The sequence below is a fragment of the Gambusia affinis genome, linkage group LG22, assembly GCF_019740435.1.
Source record: "Gambusia affinis linkage group LG22, SWU_Gaff_1.0, whole genome shotgun sequence".
NCBI classification, from domain to species: Eukaryota; Metazoa; Chordata; class Actinopteri; order Cyprinodontiformes; family Poeciliidae; genus Gambusia; species Gambusia affinis.
In genome coordinates, this window is record NC_057889.1 from 6,951,058 (window position 1) to 6,973,165 (window position 22,108).

General features: G+C 38.5%; 1 protein-coding gene across 2 annotated transcripts in view; it reads right to left on the bottom strand.

Annotated features, from left to right (window-relative positions):
* tmem121ab (transmembrane protein 121Ab) overlaps window positions 1–21,286 on the bottom strand; it is a 54,019-nt gene extending 32,733 nt beyond the window's left edge. For both annotated transcript variants that reach the window (XM_044107488.1, XM_044107487.1), the window contains exon 1: window positions 20,904–21,286. The gene's annotated coding sequence lies outside the window, so the exon portion shown is untranslated. The remainder of the gene's footprint in view (window positions 1–20,903) is intronic.
* Between the last annotated feature and the right edge of the window lie 822 nt (window positions 21,287–22,108).

Sequence of the window (22,108 nt, forward strand, 5' to 3'; positions counted from 1 at the left end):
ACTCATATTTGGCTTATCTTGTTTACGCACACTTGCTATCTGTCAGTCAGGAGAGACTTTTCACCCTTTGTGGTCCTTCTTTGTTCTTCAAAACGATCTGTGGGGGCCATGCTGAGACAAGATGGGGCCCTCGTCTGCCCTCTGTTTCATGTTGCGTTGAGCTCTATAAACCAAGGTGGGGTAGAAGTGAAAGGATGGAGGAGCAACTGCTTGCAAGGAGATCGCAAGGTGAGAGTCTTAGCCAAGGTTTAGCCTTAAGACCTGATGTGGGCGGACATATTTTATGAGAATCAATAGGAAGGCTCAATCAGATTCTCTGCAGTCCTAGCCATTTCCATACCTCCAGTGTTAGCTGATTCTTTGTAGAGGACAGACATTTATTTATGTATCTCTTTAATGTGCAATATCTTCTATAAATAGGGGACATTATTTCATATATTTTGCAAAAATAGATTTTTCATATATTCCATCTGCTTTTGATTTGCTCAATAATCACAGCATGTCTAAACTGGTGAAATTAAGAAATGACACAGCGTCAAGGCCAGAAAGATAGATTGTGTAACCAATATAGCGATCATTTGGTTTTTGTCCTATTATTGCTTAATCATCACTGTTAATTCTTGCATGCAGCTCACCTAAGTTTCTACTGCTTACTTGGTAATGCCTTTGTTTTTTCTCTATTAATCAGAGTTTATAATTTCTTTTGTATTTTTTTCTCTATTTATGAACTATCAGATGCACATTGACTGTAGTTAATTGCAGTGATTATTCAGACTTTAATATGAACAACTAGTGGACATGTTTCCTTGTTTAGAGTGTTTTATTGGTTTTGATTAAGCTGAGTATTTTTTCGTATATTCACTTCCATTAGATTGTGCCTACTGTTTCAGTTTGTAACTTCCAACACCTGTTGTTAATCAACAATCAGCACGCCTGCTACTTGTTCAACAGTCACGTTCTGAGTATTTATACTTCCAGCCTCAAGTCCCATGGTTTTCAACCCTCTGCTTTTGAGGTTCTATTTTTATTTTTTTCCTGTGCTGTGGATTTGAAGATTTTAGAGTTCACCATTTTAATCTAATTGATGCATTTTTGCCTCCTGCCTGTATTTAAGCACTGTTTTGCCAAAAGAGCAAATGGCATACCAGAAAAAAGAATAACTGCACCCAACTGAAAGCTTATTTACTTTTCTCACATTAATGAGGGTGCTATGCTGCAAATGTGTCATTTAGCTTTAACTCTGTGAGAATTGCTGAAAGTAGTCAGTGAAACTACTAAAGAGCACTTTTGTTTTGTCTTTTTGGATAAAACGTTTGGACTATTTTAAAAACCAATGTACAAATGCCAGATAAACCTCATTCTGCTGTGCATGCTCTAACTACATGGGGTCAGAAGTTGGGTAATACCATTGAGCTTTAGAATAAAAAACATTATGTCTTACAAACTTTTATCTCATTTTTAGAGTTTATTTTTTTCAACTGGAAAAAAATAAACTAAGGATAATCTTAAAACCTAAAAAGATTCTTTTAAACCCATGCTTATCTGTTGCTGTCAGGCTAACAACAAAAAAAGGATTACATTTAAAAAATAAGATTAAGACCAACATGTCTTCCAGACTAGGAATGGCCTAGTATGACATATTCACAATATGAAAACTTAGAAGTTAATTTTTTATTTCTTTTTTTTGCTGTATTATGGTATTTCTGAGCCATAAAATGGGCTGATCAGAACCTGTACTTTCTGAGGAAACTAAAACAAGCATCACACCCAAGCCTCCTCACAATTTACAACATCCTGGTGGAGAGTGTGTATCAGCATGGTACTTCAACTGCAATATGACGTGTGAGAGGTCTTTGCTCAGAATAGTGAGGGGAGCTGAGGATGTCATTGGAGCGTCCTTTCACTCTTTCCAAGATCACTGTGAGATATGCAGGTGGAGGAAGGGCTCTAAGCATCGCAAGACTCTGTCTCCTGTACCATTTCTGATATCATGCATTATATAAGTTTAGCTGAAAAATTACAGAGGCTATCTTTAATTTGCTTTTTAAGAGACATGCCATTATCTTTCACACGGCTGGCTTAAAACAGTGTTCCTTTGACAAGGATATGCGTTACTCCTTTAAGGGAAATACAAACTGGCAGAAGTGTGTTTTAAAGCAAAAACTGCACCACCCCAATTATTTAAGCAACCCACATCTGCTGCATATAGTATGTAGCCGATGCTCAAAAGTATGTCTCCTGGTAAATCTTTTCAAACCTGTTCTATTCAAACACATCAGAGCTAATTAAACAGAACTTCTGATAAGACTATCCTTGGCTTGAGTTCAAAATTCTATGTTATTAAGGTGGCAATCGACTTGTCACTGGTGATTTGTGTTCCCTTTTACTTCCCACACTATGGCTGCTTTTGTCAAAATAAGTCCAAACAACCAACTTTGTCTTTCTTGTAGGTAAAAAAAAAAGTGCACCAGTCTCTTTCATTCAGTTGTCCAGCAGTATACAGCAACAGGTTCTACATTGCTTCCCTATTCCAGTCTTTCAGGCACTTTTTCCAGCATCACGTAAAAGGACTTTAGACAACAGGAAAAATATGCCGTTTTGAAACCATGGCTTTTTAAGACATTGGTATATATAAATACGGTTCTGTAACCCTGAAAAATCTAAACAACTTCTGTTTATTGTTAAATCTGTAATATTTGTTACCAACAAACAACATTCCCAGTGAATGACTATCTAAAATTTTATTACTTAAATCATTCTGGAACTCAAGACAGATTTGCTTTCAGATCCCAACTCTCATATCTTTTAGAAGGCATTCCAATAGAAAAAGTAATAAAAAGTTTTAAGGATGAAATATTGGGTCCCCTTTCAGTTTGCTTTATGTAGGATATTCAACCAATGATTGCATATAACAGAAAAAATGTGTTTGCGATTATTTTTCAGTATGAGGACAAAAAAGCTGAGAATTTGCAAAGTCTGCCTGATTGAACTCACCGCTCTCAGACTGAGTTCACTTCACTTAATCAAAGCCAGTTACAGAAATGTTAGGCCTGTAAGACATGTGTAGAAACTGTTCTATATATTAGTTTTATTTGCCACAAAGTGGGTGGAATTTGCTGATTGGAAGTGGCATGCAATCATTCTCAATAATTCGCATTCCCCAAAGAGTTGACTAATTGGAACCATTAAAATCTTGACACCGGTGGTTAATTTGTTTCCCTGTGTTTTATAGCGATCATTTATCCCATCGGAAAGCTCAGATGAAGCATGAGGTGATTACTCCAGTAGTCTGTCGGAGTGGGTTGAATAAGGAACGCGCAGGGCAACATCTCACAGTTCCCAAAATCCCTCATGTCATCAGTTACTGGCGTGTTTTTGTCACATGTAAATACCGGGTCCAGATTAATCCCGACAGTGACCACGGTCTTTATGAGTGCACAGAGACCTTAATGGGAGAACAGTCAGCTTGACCTTTTGGTGAATTCCTTCAGGAAAACACAGGGAAATATCCTAATTTGAAAAAGATGGAGCTGCTAAGAAAACTCACATTGATTGTGTGGAAACCACAGCTTGAAGGACAGAGGTAAAACAGGGCTGTGCTCTGGTTGCACAATAATCATGAAGAATGAATGTTTGTGGAGTAAAGGATGGGTTGACTATTTGTACAGAGAAGTGTACATAGCAGACCCAGCAACCTTAAAGGCTGCATGATTGGAAAAGACACTGCTTCCCTAATTGAGAGGGTCAAAACTTGAGTTAAAAGTGGAATTAGCTCATTGTCTGTAGTTTAGAAGAAGTTAAACAAAAACATTGAGAACAAGATTGTACAGGATTGTCCAGTTCCAGTTGTCTAGTTCTGTTTTTCCAGTGGCCATGGACAAGAATCCACCCTAAACAGGACATTCACCCCCAATTCTTTAAAAGGAAATTCTTGTACACCACAAACCACAGTGTGAATTTCTTTACTATCTTTCCAATATACCTTTTGCATCCTGGTTTCTGTTTTGCTTTTGTTTTTTTTGTTTTTTGAAAACCTGATTTAACGTTAAGAAAAGTTTGAAAAAGAAATTAACAATTCATCAGAGGAAAGCCTTGAAGATCTAACAGGTTATGATGCCATAGAAGTGTTTGAGATAAATTAATAAGACACTTTACTCTCAGCCTTGGGTGTCATTGTGTCTTCTCTCAGTGAACCATTCAAGGTCCCTTAACCTGTGGTTTCTCAACATTCTGCTCCTCATTTCAATGGGCTTGTAAATTGTCTCTCCAAGGAGGCACCAGTTGATTTTACTGTAGCACAGGTGCAGGAAGTTTAGCAGTACTTTTCTTTGCAATTTGTAGCAGAAAAGTTAGCAACTTCTAAAGCTATATTGAATTAAATTAAAGAATATTATAGATAAAAATAACAGCACTAATTTTAACCAAGTGAATCCAGGGTTGATTAGTCTGAAAAGACACAATTTCTGCATCATGTGGGTTGGCTGGTCAAAGATTCATCAATGTGTTCATCTTTCTGGCTCTCTCTGCCATCTGTTCATCATCACTCTGACTCACTCCATTCTCTTCATCATTCTGATCCAGCTTTCACAACTCACAGAAATCACCCAATAATGTAGTAATCAGGAAACGGGGGGTTGGTCCATTTGTGTTTGCCCCAAACTATCATACAAAGACCAATTGAATTGGTTTTCCATCAACTTGTCCAATGCAATTAAATATTCTTAGCACAGAAATCCCATAATAAAATTCAGTTTACTGTGCTTTATTTTTCACAGTAACCTCATTCGTTTTAAAAAGCAATACATTTTACTAAATATTTTAGTTTTTATTAGTCGTATCTGCTTTATATTCAAACATTGCATTTAGACAATCTCAAGAGCACAGTGAGATAAGAGAAATATCTGCCACCATATGGGCACGAGTATCTTCAAGGTCACCTTTTGTGCATTTCTAAACACTTTATCAGCATCTCATTGACTGCTGGCTTTTATGCTCTTTAATAAGAGACCACAAAACTGCCGGGTATGTATTACCTCATGAATTTTATCAGTAAGGAAATCCTTTATTGTACCATGAGTTGAAGCAGCGCTACTGGGAAAGTGTCTGGACAAAATGTTCACGGTAATGCCAGAAGTACCGTAGTCAACAACTCTTACAGGTGAAATGTTTTATCATTATTCTTTTTTTTTTTTTTTTTTATCCAGCTCAAGCAGCAATTTGTGACTCTGCTGTGACTCCAGCAGCTGCAAAGGGCAAACAATATATTCTAGAGCCAGTGGGTTGGTTGTCCAGAGTGTGTTAAATTCAATCACCCACTTTATCCTTTTAGTTTCTTTGTCATCAGTTGATAACTTAAGTCTTCTATATTGAGTTTCTCCTAAAGTATGTTGCTTCACCTTGGTTGCTTTCATGTTAACTCTGTGAGATTTATGCATTTGGCTGTGTAGCTCCTGCAATATCACCTCAGGAAATATCCAAAGGTTTACAGGTGGCAAGCGGTTTACAGGTTTACAGCGTCTCCTATCCCTGGTCCTCCTGGGCCATTGCAACACATGTCTTAGATCACTCCCTGCTTTAGCACACCTGATTCAGATGATTGTGAATCAGAAAAAGTCTTTTAATCAGCCATCAATTGGGAAACTAAAACTTGCAGGACTGTGCCTCGATAACCAGGGTTGAAAAACAGATCTATACAATAAAGCTACCCTAACTGAACCTTCAGTAAATGGATTTTATATGGTGTAGCATGTTCATACTGCCAGCCCTGTTGAACCACACTACTCCTCATAGTACAAAGTCAAAAGGGAGCAATAGTGTGGTGGTTTATATATCCTCTGGTTAGATAAGAAATTAAGTAATTTTTTACCAGGATCATATCAAACATGAGAATTTTAGTAATTATGGAATAAGAAATGTAAAGGATTCCATTTAAATTCAGTAACGCATAATAAAGAAGTATCAGTCAGAATGATTGTGGTTTAATTCACTTGGTCCTGCATTAGGAAAGTACAGATTGTGTTAATATAGTAGGGTCGAATTTTAAAGTGCCATCATGTTGCCTTTTGCTTTATTTAGATTTTGTTCACTTCATAAATGCAGACTCCTGATTTTTCACAAGTGGAATTGCTGTCGGTATGCTAAAAACACAGAGCAGACTCACATGTATCCCTGTGCAGAAGTGTCAGCTTGTAGCACTTCACAGCTTTTGACAGAGAAATTGTAAAACTCGCAGAGCTCAGTGATGCAAAGCGTCGGTCAGCCTCTGATTCACCCTCTTAACTCCTCTTGACCAGTTCTGATGTAAACACTGTGGCAGATGAGCTCTTGCTTGACCAACACAATATGTGGTCTGCCTGCCTTTTGCAGTGATGCAACTCGAGGCTCCTAGTAAGTTTTCAGCCGCTTCTTTGGATTTCCAGCAAGTTACATCACTCTGAGTGACTGCTGTGATTGGGAATGTGAGCAATTCATTACCGTCATGCTTCAATTATTGGTGAGAGATTTAAAAGATATATGGCAGTCAAGAGAAAAGCCTACTGGAAGACTCAGACATTTACACAGTAGAGGTTTTGAGGCAGAAAAAAATTCATTACTACAAAGTTTTAATGATTGCGAACAGATGGAAAGGGAACATAGTTGATATTGATCTGCTGAGGCTAAGAATAATGCTCAAAGGCGCCAGGCTTCAGGGAGCGGGCTGGCTGGGTTTCATTAAGTGTAAACATTTTCAAGGCAGAAGTAGCCTGAAATGAGAAAATTCTGAGCTGTGAGAGATGAAGGTGAGATAGAAAGTCAAAGGCGAAAAAAGCAAACAATTTATGATCTTTTCTTTTATTCCTCGAGCCATCTCTTTGGACTTCGCAACCAGCTCTGAATAGATGATAGAGCCTTTCAGTTACAGTGCATGGTTCTTAACCCGACATAAAATTATGGGCACTAGCCCCCGGTGGACAAAGATGAAGCACAGACAACTACCGTAGCTCTGGTTCCAGCAACAACACCTACATAAACAACCTATGTGGGCTTTTAATAAGTCTTTATGCTTTTGTTTGTTGTGTTTCAATCTGTTTTGCAGATTGGCAGGCCGCTACCTGCTGACACACATTGCTGTGATGATAATTGCATTTGACTTTGTTGGTGGGCTTTGTGATGGGCAAAGCGTGAACTGCTTCATCTTTGTTTATCTATTTTTTTTATTTATTTTTTTTGCCTAATTGCAGAGTACAGTGGCTTGCAGAATGCCTATTAGTCCCGTGCTGAGTTGAGAGACAAGCCAGCACAGAAAACGAGAAAAAAAAAAATCCAAACGCATTTTTATGTAGACAAACACTAATCCATTCCTATTGAGAGTTTGCATGTATAAACATTCTCATGATTATCCATATGCTCGCTTGGACTGTATAGGGAAAGAAGGGAAAGATAAAATGGACGAGTCTTTTGTGTTTAAGCCCACACGTCGAAAACAAAGAAGTACACGTGAGAGTATATCGCTCATGAGTGTTTGTGTGTGTCCTTGGATTACTGCCTGTTGGTGTTTAAACACTGTTGGAAAAGACGAATGGGATGAGGAGAGAAAAGAAGGTGAGGTAAGCAGAGATAGGGGAAAAGCAGTAACAACAACAGTGGAGGGAGGAGGTCAGGGTGAAAACGACTCCCCGTATCTCCAGACTCCCCATCCACTGCTCAGAGGCAGTGACACAGCAGCAGCTTTCCCTGCCTTTCACGGCTCAGTCTCAGTGATTTGCAGCTGAATTTATCCCCCCAGCAACAAATACTAGCAGTCACTTTGGACTTATCAGTCCAGCAGTCGTAACTTCAACCTGGCAGAGGCTGTTTGCCCTTTCCCCTTGTCGGGATTGATCTGTATCAGTGATGATGAACACAATAGTTCCACCTTCTGGGGCTGAAGCTTACAACCCGGTGGTAATAATGTCCAACAGAAGGGGTCAGGTGGCCCCCATACATGGGGGTCAGCACCTTACCATGGTCATTGCTTCCCTGGGCCCTCACAAGGGCAGTGTATTTTGAGGGCTGGCAAAGGCCTACGGGTGACAAAAGAAAGGGGAATCCACAGGAGAATGAGACACGGACAGTTGGCTGATGTTCTCTGCGTGTGTGTGCTGTAATTAAATCATGGGAGTTTCTGTAGCACACATGGCGCTTAGAGGAAGCATGGGTGCTGACTTAATTACAAGAAAACAGAGGAAACTGTGATTACACACAATCACACCTGCACAGCACCACCAGTTCTTACACAGGGTTGTACAAACACGGTTTACTACAGGAACAGCTTTAACTTAGTCTAATAATCAAGCTCAGAGTTTTTACTGCAAACAGCACCTTATCAAAGTCTAGTGTTTATTTGCTTTGAGGCAGGGATGTAAAATTATCAGTCATGCCAAGGTGAGTGTCCCATGAAAGATATCATGACTCCATTATTTTTGTTTTTCCAAGTTATTCATCCATAGTCTGTTTTTGCTTGTGCTTGCAAGATCTTGAGTTTTCTGGTTCCTATCTCCTGTGGTTACTTGGTGAGAGGCAAGGTACTCCCTGATGGGGTGTCCATTGAAAGGTTACACAGAGACATACCGGGCAATCAGTCATGTTATGCATGCACAATTTGGAGAGACCAATTAAAACAGGGATGTCCAAGTCCAGTCCTTGAAATTGACCAATCTGTAACCTTGAAATACCTCCCTTTTTCAACACAAGCCTTTACAACCCCAATAAAGATTACCATAAATAACTTTTTAATCATTTATCAAAAAAAAAAAAAAGGAATCTTCTCTCACCCCTACGTTAGCTGCAACATTACAAGGATACTTTCAGTGGAAAGTATCAAGATAGAAGCTCTTCCTGTTCTGTTCACTTAGAACCCTAATTAGTGGACAATATCGAAATTGTCAGGGCTATTTTTAACTTGGTCATTAAAAAGTTTAAAAATACACTTTGTTTCATTCAGAAAATCAGCATGAATATATTTTTTATCTCTATTTCTTAGAAGTACATTTGCTCATTTATATTTTTAATTGTATAAATATTACATTAAATCAATTTTCAAAACATTATGAAGCTGACTATCTGTTTTTAAGATCACTGAAATGACTTCATTTAAAGATTGAAAGTCAATTATCCAACATCCATGCAGTAATTTACAGATTTGCATTTCTTACCCACAAAAATTAGAGCTTCACTAGATGGATTTGATAAGAAATGTTTATTTTGGTTGCTATCGCTGACTTGGAGTTTAGAGCTCTTTCCATTTGATATATGATACAAGGCTCCTTAATAAATTTACCTTTCAAAAATAATGCATTAATAATTCTAATTTATTTTTTCCTCATTCTTAATGTATTAGATCATCGGCAATGTAGCTATAAAGATATGCATTACATTGACTATAAAGTAAAGATACTGAACCACATTTTGTGCCAAGAAGGAAAGACAAAGAGGACTAGAGGATACTTTCAGCACAATTAAGCCATGTATCTTCTAGCTGGGTGAAATTATCACATGTAAATGAACAAAAAGCCATTCAGCGCCATAGTGTGTAAGAAGCATATAGCGGTACAAACAGACAAAAGGTGAGCATAATTGTTTGAATACACACACAGCTGCAGAGTTGCCTTTTCAGACACAACCCAGTTACACACTCTGGGTCACCATAAGATAGACACACTCAGATTGTGTACCGCGTGCTGAGCCTGGCTGCTTGTCAGATCAGCTAGTTTCCTAAATGATCTCATACTCTCTTGCTGCTTAACTGGGATAACAGCATACAGATGAGGCTACCAGAGGGCCAAGTCTAGTTTGCCAGCCTGGGATCAGGAAATAAACAGAACTGTCACTCACATGCCAGTAGCACACCAGAACAACATCCCAACACTTATTCACATCTTTATATTTGTGTAAACCTTCTAAACCCATCAGACATTTGTAAAGCTGTGATTATAAGCATGCAGGATTTATGATGAGGACAAAAAGTTTTCCTTGTGGATCTCTTCATCTAAGGGAGTTTCATCTCTGGTTGCCAGTTAACTGGAAGGTGAACTTCTTGTCACCTAAAGTTTTTTTTGCATCCTTCTTTGCTCTTGCTGTGTTCTCTATCCCCCTCTCTATGATCTGTGAGCAACTTTCGCATCCAGCTACAGAAAAACATTTGCACACAAAGATGCTCCCAACACGGTTTCACGGTGAAGGTGGTGTTTTTTAGATTGATGTGCAGGTTTTGATACATGCCAATCTCTGCGTTTTGCATGAAGGCGGAAAGATGAACACTAATCTCATCAGAGACAAACATTTCCTGTTTACTTTAAATGCCCTCTGATAAGCAGTAACTTTGACTTTTTCAGGTTTTCTTTCAATTTACTACGCTTCCAAAAAGCCTAGATTTTTAAAGTGAATGAGGAATAGTGGTCCTGTTGAGAGAGTCAACCACTTTCAGTGTAGATCAATGCAGCTCCTCCATAGTAACCATTGGCCTCTTGGCTTTTTCTCGGATCAGTCCTAACCTTGCCAGGTCTGTCAATTGTGCCATATTCACCACATTTTCAGATCATGGATTGAACCTTGTTTTTGCTTTGAGATCATATGAAGTGCTGGGTATTTTTAAGATTTTGCACTGCTTCAAGCTTCTCCTCAACTTTACTTTTGGCCTATTTTATATTTGTTGGTCTTGATGTTGTTTGTTCCCTGTGTTTGCTAACAAACCTTTTGAAGGCTGAATTTACAGCATGTTGGAGAAATTAGCTGATGTATGAAGGCAATTGGACGCACTGAATATTATTTTGGTGTACTAAAATAGTCACTTTAACAGCCATTTTGTATTTTATTTGTTAAAAAAAGGTGTCTTCCTTTTTTTATACTTTACAAATAAGAAATGTAATCTAATTTTCTACCACATACAGTCTGTTATTTACTTTTAAATGATAACCTCCTACAACAACCTGCAAAAGTTCCCTGAAGATTTAGCTTGTCCAATGTGTTTCTTTACATAAACACTTTCTTTCACATTTTGGTCAAATTCAAGTCTCCTCATTTTCCATTGTTAGCTTCCCAGAACCATAAGGCTTGTAACTGCCAAAAAGTAAAATCCACCAACAACTTCTTGGTAAAATTAATTTGATGTTTTTCTTTGGAGAAAACAAACTGAAGGAGCTTTAAGCCTTGAGAGAAATTCAATAAAAGTAAATAACCTCATCAACCTATTAAACCATTGTGATATGCAACTTCATTAGTAAGTGTAAGTGGTCCAAATGTTTAGATTTAAAAAAAAATTATATTTCTTTATCTTCATTATTTAGCCAGTGCATATGGAATACTTGATCAGCTATCATCAGACACACTGAAGCACTCCAAACATGGATGCTTGGTGAAGAGGGTGCTTCACACTTTCTATGTAAAAAGGAGTAATGAGAGCATGTGAAGGCACAGGATTTAGTTGAGTAGTGAAGCAGCAGGGCTGGCAGCAAAGATCGTGTAGATCACTGACGGCTTATGTACGGTGCCATGATTTAAGGCATGCATAAGACATATTCTGCAGTCGGGTAAAATGCCAGCTGGGCAAAGTGGTAGAATTAAATTGCTTGTGTGAACAAACTTTCATAAAAAGGTTTCAACTTGAAAGTGCCATATAAAATTAGTTATGTAGAATGGATACAAAACTGAAGACAACGTGCTGATGCAAAAAAAAAAAAAGAATGCATAAAGCGCAACTGTATATTTATTTGTGCTGTCAATTAATTAAAATATTTTATATGATTAATCATTGTCTAGGACTCCGATTAGTCATGATGCTTAACTTTTCTAAGCTTGAAATGTAAAAATGCACATTTTCAAAAAAAAAAAAGTTTAAGAAAATTAGCACAGTTTGGATGTGTTAGCACAGACCACATGTGAGTTTTTCAGGTTTTCATATTCAGGATGGTTTTAAAGAAGCCATTTTGTTTCAAACATAATTTAGAAATGCTAACTATAAACTGGTTGCACTTCAATGGAAGGATAAAATAAGACATGAGGGATCTGTTGATGGATCAGTGTTGGTAGCACTGTTGCCTTGCAGTTGGAAAATCTTCTGTTACCCCACATTTCAAAAGCATGACTGTGAGACAAGTGGACTGGGAGAAACTTGTCTTCCACAGCCCACTGACAAACAAACTGGGCATTACATCACATTAGTCCTGAGCACTTTGATTTTTAAAAAAATATTTTTGCTATTCATCATTGCTGTTATTTCATTAAATGGTAATAACTGTACAAGTAAACAACCTTGCATGCCAACTTTGTTTTATCTAGCCTAGTTCATCAGTCATAAAAGCTAATATTGCCTTTCTATTTACCCAGAACATTTTTTTTAAAAATATTTAAATGTCCCCATTGTCCCAGGATCTGTTGTTCTTTTTCGTGCTTGTCAAAACACCAACAGGTAAAGAGCACATGCTCTTACATGTAATCATGTGATTGACCATGTTGTAACATCCTGTGTTCCAGTCATAGCAGCAATCACCTCCCATGACCAGACATTAAGAAATTAGTGTCCCATCTATCATGCCACCGTTACCGTATCTCTACCTGCCTGTGGTACAATGGATGTTATAAATGTTTCTGTACTTCAATGACTGGTTACTCATAATTTGCTTAATGTTTGCCACTTAAAACTCCTGAATTCATACCTGTAGTAAGTGCAAAATGCATGCCGACAGAGACCTGGTTCTGTTAACATTATTATTATTTAGTTCCTGAAATACAGGGAGTGCCAAAGACAAATTATTCATTTCATCTTTAATTTTAGTAATATATGTTTCACAATCATTACTTAGAGTCTTTCAGTACTTATTAAATTGGGTTAGCAGGCTGGCTTATATGGTACAAGAACAATTTTATGACGGAATTAAGCTAAGCTAATTTTAATATTTCTATTGACACATTATAAATAGGTGATATATAAAGCCACTGAGAGAAAATTCTCATATTTTTAAGTACTGTTATCATTTCTGGGCATATAGATGGCTATAAGTTGCAACTATACATAGAGCTGTCAGCTAGAGCTGCATCTGTGTAGCAGTTCTAATATCCCACCTGAATAAAATGACAGATGCTGAGTGTTTGGTCAGGAACTGCTAACTCCTTAATCATTCAGGGTTTCCTGAACCAGAAGCTGTAAAGTCCTCAGTTGACACCTAAAAGACACAGATAGTCCTCTCAGCTTCGTCCTAAATGCACAAACCTCCACTGTTACACTACAAAACTCTGATATACACACATTATGCTTCCATGCGCGCATCAAAGCTCAGAACACCACGAGCTATCACACCCTCCGTCAGACAGATGCTCAATTCTATTCCCTCTCACACTTTCAGGTAAATCACAAGGAAATATTCTCATGCACAGGATACACAAATGCACAATTATGCACACTCTGACCATCTGGTTAGGTGTGCTTACTGTGCATTGATAAAAGAGGCACATGAAAATAACAAGAACCCTAACATCAGCTGGCCGTGCTGCTAATTTTTGTGTCTACATACCAGAAGCAGTACGCTGTGAATTACTCTCTTTGCATGGGAGCGAATAAGTGCACAAATGCATTTGTATCAGCCGCACACACTCGCTGACAGATTAATGTGGATCCGTGTTATGCTGACAGTCCAGGCATTTAAGCAGGCAGGGTTGTGCGTGGTGTAAGCCGTTTCCTGCGAGAGCTTTGAGAAATGTGAAAGGAGCCCCACACTCTCTGTCCCCACTTCCCCTCCAAGGAGAAGAAGCCATAGAGAACACCGCATGAACATATAAAAACAGGTTGTACAATCTGACTTATAAAATCATTACAAAGGAAAACGTCCCTGTGGGATAATGTGGGATATTAATGTTTATGGACACTTAAATCCTCCAGAGCCTCCAGCTACAGTACATTACTTTGCTCTGTTCATTTTTGTACAGGGCCCAGCTTTTGCCAGCATGCCTTTTGAGAGCATAAACACGGCTGCACAGCTACAATAAGGTGCATGAATTAGATATGAGGTTGGTATAGAGATGTAACAGATCTGTTGGCTTTAGCACTGCATTGCTGCTCCAAAACTGTGCGGCAATATAGATACCAAAAGGCAGAATGTAGGGAAAAGGCCTATCTAGTCCACCTTTTAACACATGGAGAAAGGTGGACTAGATAAGTGGATATTTCTGCTCTGTCTTGCATAAACACATCATCGGACAGAAAATGTATGTTTGATTCACTGGCTGAGCAGGGAACTGCACGCATTCAGGCATGCACGTGCAAAGGACAAGACTCTCCACATCTGACCAAGCCATTCCACTTGAGCTGATTGATTTCGCATCACTTCTGTATCCCCGATAACTGCATGCCTGAAGGGCTGCAATGGCGCCAATATTTCACTGCTACATGTGTGCACAACTGCACTATGTTTGCAGCACGTTTTTTAGTGTGGGTCCTGCCAAGGTATGGGTGTGTGTGTGTGACTGACTGGTGTGGGTGAGTTCATGGGAGGATGTACGATCATAGGTGTGTGTTGTGAGAAGCACCAGCAGCTGGTAACTGTACACACGGTGACATTTTTGATGATGACATGCCACACATGTCTGCTTGTATCCAAGACAAGATGGAACCTCCGCTGCTACTGCGCCTATTGTTTTTCTTTTCCTTGTCAACAGTCTGAAGTAGATTTTCTGAGCTAGCAGGAAGAAAATAATGTCTCTTTCTAAGTTAAGAATAAAGTGTTTCTTTTTTTTTTTCTCTTTTTGTCACGTTACAAACAAACTTCACTTGTAATCGCTGCATAATTTTGAAGTGGAAGAAGAAAAAATACTGAATGATTCCCAAATGTTTTTTTTATAAATACAAGCATCAAAAGTCTGATGGGAACTTGTGAGTAAACAAAAATAAAAATAAAAAATTGAACACCAAACTATGAGTATTTCACAGAGCACGGTACGGTCCTTCATCCAAAAAGTAAATATGCACATTGCCATTAACAAACCATCTCCAATGTGCAGGTGGCAGCAGAATGATGTGGGGACGCTTTTTTTTCCTCTCTCTTTTTTTTTTTTTTTTTTCCAGTGAAACAACAATGCTGGTCAGAGTTCTTGAAGTTGGATGAAGTTCATTTCAGAACAATCTGGGAGGAAAACCTTCGAGAGTGCAAAAGACTTGGCAATAAGGAGGAGACCGTAAACGTCCAGCCAGCCTCTCAAATGAATTATTTAAACAAAAGATATTCCCATGAAAGAATAGTCAAGTCAAAACCCAGCATTTTGAATTAATTATTTAGAAATGTTAATGTCACAAGCTTTTTTGGGTGTTTTTAAAATATTTTCTCCTAAAAGTGGAATCAAATCACATTTTTTTTATGCTGCGTGTAAACAGAAGAATGTCTCGTCTGTAATTTTCAGGGCAATTTTATGCATCACAAATATTAAGCTCTGCAGCTGTCCTAGATCTCTGCAGCTACTTTTTCAACTGCTATTCTTTCCATTTGTATTCCTTCTTTGTGTACGGAAGGCTGTCAGCAAAAGATTTCAAACACACAGATAATTTAAAAAGGTCTTATTCTGAAATGTCAAATGTGATAAAGCGGTTGTTTCATCTTAGATGCAGCGTGCCTTGTTGGCCACAAAATGTCCTGTCTGATCGGCGGGTTCTCTATGCAAGTCACGGATGAAAAGCTTGATTAACACTTGAAAACCAAGGGAATTTTCTGGCTCTTGAGGGAAAGCAAACAAACCCTTAATTGAATGTTCAAATTCGGCTTCCATGCCTGATTTTGTAAACCACTGGTTAGTGTAGAAATGTATCAAGAGAGGCAAACTAATTAACCTGTTTACATATAGGTTTTACTCTGTTTAATATTCAAGCTTTCAGTTTTGACTTTATTTTTTGGAGCTGTTTTTTTTTTTTAGAAGAGGCTGGGTGAGGATTAGAGAGAAGAAAAGCAGTTCTGCAAACGAGTGCCAATTCTTTTATTTTTTTTTACTATTAATGAAACTGCTGTGCTGACATTAGCATAGATCACGCAGCAATTCATAATGCATAGCTCATTAATGAGGGAGGTATGTTTGATCCATAATTAAGGAGTATATTTTTTACCTACTGTGCCTCTCAAAAGTACTCATCCCAAAATCTGTTTCACATTTTGTTGTCTCAAACTTCAATATAATTTGCTGTGACATTATGTGAAACTATAAATACTGACATTTTAAAGTGTAGGTCTATAACATGCTTCACCTGAGTGATTAGGATATCAAAAGGCTTTTTCAATCAAATTTTAATACTATTTTTCAATGGCAGTGATTAGGACATAAAATGCTGAAAAGATACACCTGGTGTATTTAAGTGAAAAGACAGAGTAAGACCTACTGTACTTCAATTTAATCAAATTTCCTCCAAAATATGCAACTTGTCCACATTGGTGTAATTTCTTTTGGAAAAGTTATCCGTAAATGAACATTAAAAAAGACAAAATAGAAAACTGAAGTATTGTTTTTTTTTTTAAGTAACATAAAAATGAGCATTCTTCAATTTCAGAGTATTTTCAATCTGACAATTTAATCAGTTTTTTCCTGAAAACAAACCTGGTTGTTTTTCAAAAACTGGGCACACCAAGTTAGCTTTTGTAAATAAATATGAGTTCATGTCCAATTTAAAAGCTCTACATTTTGTATTAATCCCCCCCTTTTTTTTTTTACAATGTACAGAAAATCCTTACGGCATCATTTCTCTGTGTTTATCGGTGCAGAAGCTGTACATATAAGTGCATTGCTGAAGGACCACAATAGTACTCTTACTAGGAGCTAAATGTGTCACCTTGAGTTCAGTTTCCAGAATAAAAGCAACATATTCACAATGACATACAAAATGCTACATTATGCATTTTTATTTTTCAGATTTCATGTGTTCCAGTTAAGAACACCTAAAGGGGGAGGGAGGGAAGGAACCTACAAGAGAACCATTCTCCTGTAGGTTCTGGTTGTTTATAGAATGTCCTTGTTCTGCTGGAAGTTGAACTTCCACTTCAGTCTCAAACATTCTGCAGACACCAGTCAGCATTCCTTCGGGACTGCCCTGGATTTAACCGCAAATATCTTCTGAATAACTCTGAGAATCTCCCCTGTCCCTGCTGGAGGGGGGTGATGTGGTGAGAGTGATATGCAGTGTTAGTTTTACTTTTAGGTCAAAAAGTTCAATTTTTCTCTCATTTAACCAAAGCAGGTGTTTGCTGTGTCCTCTACATAGCTTTTGTTAAGCTGGTTTCTCCTACAATTCATCAAATCTTCCATATAGACCAGATCTGAAAAATACACAACCCCATTATACACAGATGGAATCTATTATAAAGGGTTTACTTGCACTGGATTTAGGGGTATTGGAATATAGGAGGCTAAAAAACATTTTCACTTCACCCTTTTCAGATTTTTATGCATTAAGCTGATGGACAAACTTAGAGCGTTTTTCTTCCACTTCACAATTATGCCCTGTATTGTGTTGGTCTCTCACATAAAATCTCCAGTAACAACATTAATATTTGTGTTTGTGACGAAATGTGACAACCAGGATTATGAATGCTTATGCAGGGTTTTGCAATTTGCATGCAAAGGCTGCAGTTCACCCGCACCCAGGCCATGTTATCGTTCAGCGTGGTGGCTATCAATTCACCATGCCATTTGGCTATTGATCGGAGTAGATCCCATTATGTCAGTGATATTGTAGCCCTCTGGAGCACAGTAAGTTTAAATGGGGGAACCAGCCAGTGAGAACTGATGGGATGAGCTGAATCAGATGCAAACAGCAGCACTGTAACATGTAGCTTAGGATAGGACGCCATAGTCCAGGAACAAGCACTCTCATTTCTCCCGTTTCTAACTGTGCCGAAGGGAGCTGTAGAACCAGAGAGAATAATGACACTGACTGTTTCAAAAATGCAGATTTTTTTTTTCTTTTTTATTAGTGCTGCTCACCGTGCCCTAATATCCCCTGTGACAGTCAGTGCCTACCACACTGCCTTCTGTTGATCACTCAAATTGACCAACTCACTATGCGGTGGGGTGTGGAGAGGAGGGGAGGATTTTCATTGGCTTGGGATGATTGGGAAATCCGGGGAAAGGAGGGTGGCTGAGTAGGCGTTCACCGCCACTGCCTACTCTCTTTCTGTTCAAATCCGCCTGTCATGTATTTAATTGCATTTCTAGCAAAGGGCGTTAGACTTTAAGAGACCCATAAATGGAATTCCAGGCATGCAGTAACACAATTTGTCGTGCAAAGAGCATGTAAAGTGCACACTCATGGAAAGGAATCTGGCCTGCAATTTGTGTAATGCGAAAAAATCCAAAGCGAAAGCCTATCAGCTCACTGTGTCCTGGATACCAAGGCCGGCTGGTAAGTGCTGTCCCTCAGGCTGCGCGCTGTGCCATGTTTCTCAATAAGGCATGGTTTGAGACAGTGCGCTACTGAAGAGGTACCCCACTGGGTGGCAAATGACTGCTAAACTGGCAATGAGATGATGTGAGATACTGTAAAAAGCCCTGGGCCGAGCCTGCCATCGCTCTCCATCCATCCTTGACCGCTTCATTTTCTAACAAGACAAAGACAGTTTACACAAAGGTAACAAGCAGCGGTAGGTCCTGCCCTCTGTAGGGGCACTGCTCAGATTCAAATTCACAGTCTGTTTATTAGATAATAAATTGAGCGTGAAGGATTAATTTGCATTTACTTCATCATTCTGCTGATATACAGCAGCAATCTATCCAGTGGTGCCCAGAGCTTAATATCCCAGAGAATAAAAAACTGACATGCTGATATGTGATTTCTTTCCCTCAAGGACGCCGGAGTGAGAGGGCCGTAGCAACAGCCATGCTAAGATTCACTCTACTTGGTTCCTTCCACTAAGTTCTTTTCACTCAACGTCTGAGCCAGAATATCAGACGCAGCGCCGAGAGTTATCCAATATTAAGTGTAATCAAAATCTTAATGAACATCATTAAAATCAAACTGGGGCTCACATCACAGTGGGTTAACATGGTCTGAATATGGATGAATGTGTGTGTGTGTGTGCTTAAAGCTATCAGAGCCTGTCAGACCGCCTCAGGGAAAGCGGGAAAGGGGGGGGGTCACTACTTATTCAGAGTTTGGCTGACATAGCTTAACATTTTGAGAATTATTATTTTTATATTATTTTAAAGAACTGGAGCATGACAGCTGAGTAAGCCATATTAAAGAAGGCAAAAAAAAAAAAGGATGCTGGGTGGCCACATCAACTTCAAGCACCAGTCTGGACATTCAAAGGTCACATGGTTAATCCAAGCACCAGCTAATGCTCTGCTAGGATTACAGAAGTATAAACTGAATAAATCCTTTGAAATATTTGCTAATATATGACATACTGTTCTAGTGCTCTACTTAATGACTAATTGTTTTGTTGTGATCCTAAGCCAAAACTAAGCCCACTTGTAAATCATGGGTTGGTTACTGTTGTCAAAACATACGCAATTTAAAAAAAAATTACATTTCGAAACTGCACATATTTTTGTCCAATTCTTAGCTCTACCAGTTGGCAAAAAGAAAATCTGTCAATAAAAGCCCAGCTGATTGTATCTTGATTTGCTCTAATCCATCACCCGCAAACATAGTGATATCCTTAACCTTTACCTGACTTTATATTTCTAACACCATCAGAAACAATGCAGATTTTTGCATTTTTACACTGGAAATAATGGCACATTCTTTTGTGCATTTAATGAATAGATCAAGATTGCTTAAAAAACATTTGATTGGCTGATTACTGATCAGAGCCAATCAACACAGAACTGGGAGATTGATTGGTGCATTTCCACTAGCTAAAAAGCAATTTATTTATTTATTTATTTATTTATTTATTTATTTATTTATTTATTTATTTATTTATTTATTTATTTATTTTCAAATATCGCTATACATCTATTTATATATAAGGCTATTTTACTGCCAGGTTCTCATCTACCTAGAACTGAAACCCAAAGAGACTGTTAGAATGTATCCAACTACACAACTACACTTTTTTTTTTTTTTTTTTTTTTTTTTATCGCATTGCTCCGAAATGATTAATATGTTTCACTCTATAGCTCTGAGCATGTGGACTCAAACCTGTCAGTTGCGTGGTCCAACAAAATCACCTGCTCATTAACCTTAGTTTGACAAGGGTTGGGACAAAGCAGGTGGCATGAAAGCTCATATATGTGGGCAAGAAATTCATCCTCTCTAACTCAATAGTTGAAATTAAAGGCTCAGGGTGAAGCGGGGTGAGCGTCATTATCGAGCAGTCAATCTGAAATACGGTGAAGTGAGATCCACGGGGGTCGTATGGATTATAAGCGGCGTGCGTGTGCGCGTGATAACGGTGGATGGGCTGATTTTTTTTTTTTTTTTTTTTTCGCTCTTCTGTCTCGCGCGCGGACCCGAGGCACGAGCAGATGCTGCTTGGGCACGCGCTGCCTCTCGAGCCAGCTGCCTTAAATAAAGCTGACGAGAGCAAACGGAAGCTTGCCGTTTATCAAAGCAGAGATAAAACCTTATTTTTACTTGTTTCAAAACATGTTTCGTGACCACTTGATGTCTCACGTTAATAATTTCATGAATGGACCAAAAATATACGAATGTGGGACCTAAAAAAGCGAGAAGAGGAGTCAGAATAAGGATGGTTTAAAGTGAAAGAGCTGCTAAATAAATGACCAAACGCTAAAGCGTCAAACTTCACGTAAACTGGACTTTCTGATAATTATATCAAGTGCCTTATTGATCATAATGTGTGACATGTCTTTTTAGAATGGGAAAGAGTGATTTTGTATCAATTTCTATCCCACCCTTTCTTGTTACCCTGAACATGGAGAGGCAAAAAGCCGCCGTTGAACTCCGCTCTTACCTCCAGAGAACGGCGAGTCGCTGTCCAGGGTTCCCGGGATGCTCACTCTCTGTCCAGGGTGCTGAATTTCATCTCCGGCTCCGCGCAAGGTGGCTTTGTAAATCCGCTGCGTGGAGGCGCTGAAAACGCCGGTACAACAGGGGGAGAAAAAAATAAATAAATAAAAAAGAAGAAGAAAAACTGCTGCCTGTCCGCTGTGAAGTTAAAGAGAATCCCAATCCCAACACGCCGAGCGACGGCTGCTCCAAACCAGTTTGCAAAATACGTGAGTTCGCATTCAGGATCGTGAATACTGAAAGCGAAGCCTGTTGGCCAGATGGAACCGCTTTGGCAAGTGTAATTGCTGAGGCTTCTTGGCCAGTTGCTTCTTCCTCCGGATAGGCTTAAACACCTCCCCCTCCTCCCTCTTTCCCTCCTCTCCTCCCTATCTCCCCTGTTCTCAGTCTCTATCAATCACAGCTCCCATTCAAATATGTTGGAGCGACATGAAGCGAGAGCCTAATTCTGTAGACTGCGACAGACATGAGCGAATTACTGCCAGTACTGGCACAGGACTCACTGTGATAAAAGCATCGTTGATTAGACTATAAAGTCAGAACTGAAGAGATGGTTCATTCTTATGTTAGACAAACAGTCCTGATACATGAGGCGTTTGCATTTAAATCTAAACCTATCAAGGTTTTTTTTTTTCTGCTGAATATTTTAATTACAAATAACAATGATGCTGCAGCTATTAACTAGAAAAAAAGAGAAACGATCAAATAATTAATTTGGCAAGATGCCATTCTTGTATCAAGCAATGACCTTACTTTGATAAAGAATGTTATTCTTGCAAGTAGAAATAGTTTGCCTATTCTTTAAACTGTATAAATAATACCAAAGATGATGTATTTGTATTTAGAATCCAAGTTACATATTCAAAGCAGTGAGATAAATTGAAAATCCTTACAGCAGCTTTTATTTCCCTCCATGCAAACACATTGGCAAAATGTTAACAAATGAGTTATCACTTTGGAGAAAGTGAGGGAAAAAAAGAACATTAGGCTGCTTAAAAAAGGAAATGTTTTTTTTTTTCATTCCAAACTAAAACACAAACAAAGATAAATTGAAGAACCAACCACTGTTCACTTATTGTAGCATTAATTCAGCATTTGAAGGTAAACTGATGAAATCTTCTACATCCAGAAGAACGCTTTGTCTTTCGT